The sequence below is a fragment of the Bison bison genome, unplaced genomic scaffold, assembly GCF_000754665.1.
Source record: "Bison bison bison isolate TAMUID 2011002044 unplaced genomic scaffold, Bison_UMD1.0 scf7180017864280, whole genome shotgun sequence".
Lineage (NCBI taxonomy): Eukaryota > Metazoa > Chordata > Mammalia > Artiodactyla > Bovidae > Bison > Bison bison.
The window spans coordinates 1,497,101-1,504,246 of record NW_011494852.1 but is presented as its reverse complement, the minus strand read 5'-3'; positions in this window follow the sequence as shown (position 1 = coordinate 1,504,246).

Genomic DNA, 7,146 nt, shown 5'->3' with positions numbered 1-7,146 from the left:
CTGGAGTCTCATGACGCAAAGGCTACCTTGGAGGTGGCCATAAAGGACAGCAGAACCGCAGGTGCAGTGCAGCTCAGCCAGACCCAGCATCAGACTGAGTGTCTGCAGAGCAGGCAGCAACGGTTGCCAGCCGGGGGCGAGCTCTCCTGCCTGCAGCACCAGGAACAGGAAGAGATGCAGGTCCCCCTGGCCTTGCTAGTCAGAAAATTTTTTTGCCTTAGAACATTCCGTTTCTGTTGGATTCTAAGAAGAGAAAAGGACAGGGGATCAAAAACTGCCACTTCAGAAGTAGTTTCTTTTTCTCCAGTATTACTGTATTAGAAACATAACAGGAATTCCCTGGTGATTCAGTGGTTAGAACTCTTTGCTTTCACTACTGAGAGGAGCCAGGTTAGATCCCTGGCCCTTGAACTAGGATCCTATATGGCAATGGACAAAAACAGCAACAAATTGTTTTGAAGAAAGGTAATTACAGGAGTGTACAAAATACGCACATACCAGCCCTGGTCTAGATAAGAACTGTAAACTAATAATGAGTATATCCTGTGTGTGTGTTAGTCGCTCAGTCGTGTCTGACCTCATGGACTGTAGCCCGCCAGGCTTCTTTGGTCCATGAAATTCTCCAGGCAAGAATACTGAAGTGGGTAGCCTTTCCCTTCTCCAGGCGATCTTTCTGACCCAGAGATCCAACCCATGTCTCCTGCATTTCAGGTAGATTCTTTACCATCTAAGCCATCAGGGAATACATCCTACCAGTTGAAATAAATGGGTCATTAGTTGGGTCTGAAAATATATTTGACTCACAGAAATTGTTGTGATCACGAATCTTTGTAGAGTGGCACACACTTTGTACCCACACAATAGGTGTCTATAGATTTGTAGAAGTGACTGAATAATCTCATTCAGGATTATAGCTACATTTCGGTTCATACTGTGGCCCCTAACCCCGTGCGGATGGATGGGGATGCTGGAGGGAGGCGCCCGGCAGAGATCGTGGAAGGGCAGGAGGCCTCTTTACAAGTGCCAAGTTCACGTTTTAATTTTTATGGACGTGGAAGAGGTAGATTCTGTTCATCCAAACTGCCCTGAATCTCCAGTGTGGTGAAAAGTTAAATTAGATGTATTTTTTGTGTATTACAGGGTATCGCATGCTATTTCCGTGCTTGCTGGTTGTCAGTTTCTGGCTAACTTATAAACAAACAATTGTGCTTTCCAGAGCTTGGTGGTTGAGTGAGGGATTGCGTAATCCTAGGAAGGAGTGAGAAAGTGAGAAAGGCAGAGAAAATAACTTCACGCACTAGAGAGGCAGCCAAAAGCACCCTGTCTTCCATGCCCTGTGTGAGGGTCTCTAATCAGGAGACCCTGCGTGGTCACCCTTCACTCAGTCTCACTCCTGACCTGGAGACCCCAAGTTCACACTGTGCCCTCAATTTGCTGGAAACATATCTGCATGTGTGAGTTTTATCTTTGGCTGTGTGGAAGAAGGGCCTCACTGGTTCTCTGGGGGTGGGGGGAGCCAGGTGCCAGGCACTGCCTAGAGCAAGTCCCCACCCTCCCTCCACCCCCGCCCCCCCAACTTTGGGGAGGAAAGATTCCTCCAATGCCTCTGTGTCTGCCTTTCCAGTGACCTGGCCTGTCTGCCTTTTCATTGTCGGTCTCTGCATGTGTAGGTTCAATAGCCTTTCACTGCCTCTGGTGTTTGCCTAGGTCCTGCTCTTTGTGTGTGTGTGTGTGTGTGTTTTTACTTTTTACTTTTCTGAGGGGTGGGGGAGCCACGCCACACAGTGACCAGGAATCAAACCTATGTCCCCTGGAGTGGAAGTAGAGTCCTAACCATTGGACTGCAAGGAAGGCCCTAGATCCCGCTCTTTTGTTTTGTTTGTTTGTTTTTGGTTATGCTGGGTCTTCTTTGCTGTACGCAGGTTTTCTCTAGCTGCAGAGAATGGGGGCTACTCTTCGTTGCAGTGCAGAGTCTTCTCATTGTGGTAGCTTCTCTTGTTGCCGAGCACGGGTTCTAGAAGCACGGGTTTCAGTAGTTGTGACCCATGGGCTTTAGTTGCCCGCGGCATGTGGAATCTTCCTGGACCAGAGATTGAACTGGTGTCCTCTGCATTGCTAGGCAGATTCCTTGCCACTATACCACCAGGGAAGTCCCCAGATCCTGCTCTTAAATACTTGTTTCCCAGCCAAACAACGTGATTGTTCACAGAGGACATGTGCATGTATATTAACAAATAGAGTTTTTACTCTGGATGAACTTACTCTGGTTAGGACTTTTTCTTAGCTGCGGTTACCAGGAAATCTATTCCCAAATGGTTTAGGCAAATGACCACACTATGTATGGTTGTTGTCTTCAGTCACTCAGTTGTGTCCAGCTCTTTGTGACCCTGTGGACTGCAGCACATCAGGCTTCCATGTCCTTCACCATCTCTTGGAGTTTGCTCATACTCATGTTCAGTGAGTCAGTGATGCCATCCAACCATCTCGTCCTCTGTCATCTCCTTCTCCTGCCTTCAATCTTTCCCAGCATCAGGGTCTTTTCCAGTGAGTCGACTCTTCACATTAGGTGGCCAGAATGTTGGAGCTTCAGCTTCAGCATCTGTCCTTCCTCTGAATATTCAGGGTTAATTTCCGTTAAGATTAATTTCCTTCCCTGCTAGCTCAGCTGGTAAAGAATCTGCCTACCATGCTGGAGACCCTGATTCTATTCCTAGGTTGGGAAGATCTGGTGGAGAAGAGATAGGCTACCCACTCAAGTAGTCTTGGGCTTCCCTGGTGGCTCAGCTGGTAAAGAATCCACCTGCAATGCAGGAGACCCTGGTTTGATCCCTGGGCTGGAAAGATCCCCTGGAGATGGGAATGGCTACCTGCTCCAGTATTCTGGCATGGAGAATTCCATAGACTGTATAGTTCATGGGGTCACAAAGAGTCAGACATGACTGAGCGACTTTCACTTTCACTTTCCTTTAGGACTGATTGGTTTGATCTGGTATGGTACATTCTTACAATGGAATTCTACTCAGCAATTAAAAGGAGCAAACCACTCATAAGTACAATATGGATGAATCCCAAAGCAATCTATTGAGCAAAATAAGTCGGACACAAAAGAATATATACTATATAATTCCATTTATACAAAGTTCTAAAACATGCAAAAGTCTAGGATGATAGAAACCAGAGTCTTGGTTCCCTTGGGGATGACAAGAATTGTCTATATTCTGATTTGAATAGTGGTTATACAAGTGTGTGTGTGTGTGTGTATATATATATATATACATACACACACATATGTATATGTAAATATGTATGTATATGTGTGTGTGTGTATTTTTGTCCAAACTCATTGAGCTATGTACTTTAAAATCTGTGTATTTTATTATGTGTAAATTGTACCTCAACTTTTATTATTTTTAATTTTATTTATTTTGGCTATGTTAGGCTTTTCTCTATTAGAGTGAGTGGGGACTACTCTCTGGTTGCAGTGTGCAGGCTTCTTATTGTGGTGGCTTGTCTTGTTGGGGAGCACAGGCTCTAGAATGCAGGCTTGGTAATTGGGGTGCACAGGCTTAGTTGCTCTGTGGCATGTGGAATCTTCCCGGATCAGGGATCAAACCCATGTCTTCTGCATTGTCGGTGGATTCTTTACCACTGAGCCACCAGGAAAGCCCTCACTTTTTAAAAAATGGTGTAGGCAAGAAAGGGAATGCATTTGACTCCTGGAACTAAGAAGTCCTGAGGAATGGCTTCAGGCCAGGCCTGATCTAGGGCTCAAAAGCCACCCAAGACTCAATTTCTCAGTTCTGCTCCCCCAGGTTAGCTCCGTTTTGGGGAAGACACTCCCCAGCTCTGGTAACGTGGCTGCAGCTGCCCAGTCTCAGCATCTTCCTAGATTCAGGGCTGATGGGGGAAAAGGAAGGCCCCTCCCTGGTGGGCTCTGGTTATCCTATGTCAAGTGCTCAGTTTGAATCAGACCCGAGGTGAGTTTGGTTTTCCAGTTGGCCAGGCATGAGACAGATGTCCTTCCCCTTGGAAAGGAGGTGTAGGCGCATGAGTTTACCAGCTTGACTATTATGGGCTACAAGGTGGGAGAGTGGGAATTGGGTCACTGTGGCCAAAGGGTGTGTGTGCGTGATGTCAGGCAGCCCTCAGCCGGGAACCATGAGAGGGAAGCCTGGGAATTGGTAGGTGAGCTGTCCACAGATCCCCACACATTCCTGCTGCTCAGGCTCAACTCAAGAGTGGCAGAAAGGACGTGGGCTTAAAGTCTCTCTCCCATCCTTACTGTGTCCAGCATGGTTTTTTAAAAAATATTTATTTCATGCAAACTCTTGGTTGGGGCAGGTGGGATCTAGTTCTCTGATCAGAGATCAAACCCACGTCCTCTGCATTGGGAGCATGAAGTCTTAACTAACCCCTGGACCACCAGGGAAGTCCCCTGCCTTTAACATCTTGAGTAGCTCACTCACCTTCCAAGCTTTAGAATCGTGGGGTCCAAGATGCTGTACCAGAGCCCACGTGGGCTGTCCAACGTATGGGAGACCTCAGTAAGCTAGTGAGAAAGCTGAGCTTTCACTCCATACTTGCTTTTCTCGGGTGTGGGCAGTTGGACTATCCTTCCGTGTGTTGAGACGAACGCCCTTGCCCAAGCCTTAGTCCAGTCAGGAAACTGACAGACTCTGTATAGTGGACAGACTCAGGTTCACTGAGTCTTATAGACAGTGATCCTAGAGGCCAGGGCAGTTCATTTGCTCCCCCAACCCCGTCTTCAGTTCCCAGGCCAGGCCAGTCTGACGGGTGCTGCCTAGGTCCTGGGCACAAGCCCGCAGTCCAGTTTGGAGCAGTGCTTCCTCCTGTTGGGATCCAATGAAGAACTGAGGCATGACTGTGGGTCCCCACTAGCAGAGAGCCCCTGTGGCAGCGGCCCGTAGACAGCAAGCAGCCTCTGTGATTCCAGGGCGTCTTTCTGACAGTCTCAACCCAGATTCATCTCTCAGGGCTCTGGGTAGTTTCCAAATAGCCCTGTGGGCGTGTCTGGTGTTTCCACCAGGGGCCCAGCATTCCTACCTGTCAGTAAGAAGTAATGTGATTTGGGGTCCAGTCACTCAATCAGATCTAATCCTAAGCATTCCTATGTCTTATCTGGAAACTTGACCCCACATCTGTGGGCTGGTTAGGGCGTAGCCATTCCAGGCCTGCCAGACCCTGGGTGAGGTATGGGAGCAGGAAAAAGTTCTTATCCTTGAGCTGGAATGGCTGCTTATCAGCTCTGGGAATGTCCATAAAGGAATTAGTTATTAAGGCTTCTCTGTAAAATAGAACACAGCCTTGGTGAACCATGTAATTTTAAGTCAGATCAAGCCACCCCTTCATAGTAATTTTGGGAAATAGAAACGAAAGAGGCCTGCAATTATTTTAGCCCTGTAATATTGTTAGCTTAATATTAAAGACATTTTCACCTTAGGTCTGATTTTCTGATTTTTATTTTCAATCAGGAGTCATTTAATGGTGTGAAAGATGTTAATTTTAAGACTATTCCAGGTCAGATTGTGACTGTCTGTGTAATTTGAATTTGGGAAGCTGCGTGGGGGGCAGGTGGGGGTGGCCACCTGCTACCTTGTTGTCTAGTTGTTGAGTCGTGTCCAACTCTTTGCGACCCCATGGACTGTAGCTCCCTAGGCTCTTCTGTCAGTGGGATTTCCCAAGCAAGAATACTGGAGTGGGTTGCCATTTCCTTCTCCAGGGGATCTTCCCAACCCAGGAATTGAACCTGCGTCTCTTGCACTGGCAGGCAGATTCTTTACCACTGTGCCACCTGCTGTGATGGGAGAATGAGAAATCTTTGTGGAAGGAGACATGTAACAACTCCTTTCTGACTCAGTAGTCCAAAGGTGGCTAATATGGGAATCCCTGAGAAGCCTGGGGCTGCAGATAACCCATTTCTTCCTTCTTGGGGTCAAGGCCATGGGTGTGGCTTGGGCAGAGGTGTGGGAGGCTAGGTATGTGCAGGGCTGCAGTGACAGTGACCAAGCGGTGACGCAGAGAGAAAGGGCAGTCATCTCGCCAAGTACTGCCCACCAGCCACTCCCAGGGTGTGAGCATAAGCCCTGTCAGTGGGCAGAGCTCAAAGATATGCTTTAGAAAGGAACCTTCGCTTAGATCTCTGGGCTTCTATTATTACCTGCTGGAGTGGGAAGAACACTATTAGATTAAAAGGAAACTTTTTGAATCACTTTGCTGTACACCTGAAACTAACACTATATAGTAAATCAACTATAATTTACCAAACAAAAGGGGGGAATTCCTTGCCAGTCCAGTGTTGAGGATGTGGCTTCTCACTGGGGTGGCCCAGGTTTGATCCCTGATGGGGAACTATGAGCCCAAAAGCTGCTCAGACCAAAAAAAAAAAAAGAAACTTTTTTTTTCTGATATTAAACTTTTCACAGTGAAACATTGATTATAATCTAGGGACTTTCCTGTTGGTCCAATGGTTCAGACTCTGTGCTCCCAATACAGGAGGCATGGGTTGGATCCCTGGTTAGGGAACTAAGATCCTGCATGCTGCACAGTGAGGCCAAGAAAGAGAGAGCAACTGGAGGCTGGATTTGGCACATGGATCTTAAAAAAAGGGGGGAAACTTTTTTCCTGATATTGAACTTTGCACAGTGAAACATTGATTGTGAACTAAATACCCCAGGAAATAATGGACAGAGAACACAGACAATTCTCCAGAAAAAAACAATTTAACTGATCAATAATATAAGAAAAAAGTCGTTTACCTTCACTAATAACAAATGCAAATTGGGAGAATAGGATACCTATTTTTCATATATCAATTTGGCAAAGATTAACGATACATATCAACTCAACAATAAAAGACAACTTGGTTTAAAAATAGGCAAGAAACCTGAATTGCTCTTTCTCCAAAGATATACAAATGGCCAATGAGCACATGAAAAGATGTTCAGCATCGTTAGCCATTAGGGAAGTGCAAAGCAAAACCACAGGGAGATACCACACATCCTAGGTTGGCTATAATAAAAAAGTGAAACAAGATCAGGAAAAAGTATTGAGGAGGATAAGGGTAAATTGGAGTCCTCATCTACTGCTGGTGGGAATGTAAGATATTGTAGCCACTTTGGAAAAGAG